This window comes from Nestor notabilis, unplaced genomic scaffold, assembly GCF_000696875.1.
Source record: "Nestor notabilis isolate BGI_N333 unplaced genomic scaffold, ASM69687v1 scaffold10691, whole genome shotgun sequence".
NCBI lineage: Eukaryota > Metazoa > Chordata > Aves > Psittaciformes > Psittacidae > Nestor > Nestor notabilis.
In genome coordinates, this window is record NW_009914252.1 from 14,837 (window position 1) to 15,489 (window position 653).

Here is a 653-nt window from a genome sequence, read left to right on the forward strand (position 1 = left end):
TCCCTACTCCAGCCCCGGAGCCGGGTGGAGACAGTTCAACCTTCCGTCTATGAACCTTTATTACTACAGAATATCCAAAACAACAAAACCAACAACACAGTTACAAAAGGAGTTCACGGAGCAATGTGAAGCAGCCCGTGTTTGAAATGCTCTGTGTCACCATTCCGTCCAGTACAAAACAATGTATTTATACATCTCAAATACAAAAGGAGCCGTAGGTCAGAAATGTATGAACAGGGGCTGGGGAGGCCTTGCTGGTATTTACAGTCGGAGGCAGTGTCCATCCAACGGCGCGTCTGCAAAGCCTCCGAGCATGGCCGGAGGAGCCTGGAGCCGGGCTGGGAGCGCTCCGAGGTGCCGGTGCTCTGGGAGAAAGCCAGCGCCTCCGGGTGGATGCAGCACAAGGCAAGGCTGACAGCGAGCAGAGAAAGTCCTGGGCTCTGGCAGCCGCCTCGGTGCCAGTCCCTGTCCCGCTGCGGAATGGGTCAGGCCCGTCCCAGAAGGGAATAAAATAAAATAGAATAAAAAATAATAATAATAATAAACAAGTCAACAGAGCGAAGTTCCGTGTTCACAGGGTAACAGCTCCCAGGCAGCCGCTGCCCTCCCAGAGGCAGGGGTTCCAGTAGGAGCCCCAAGGCGAGGCACTGGGT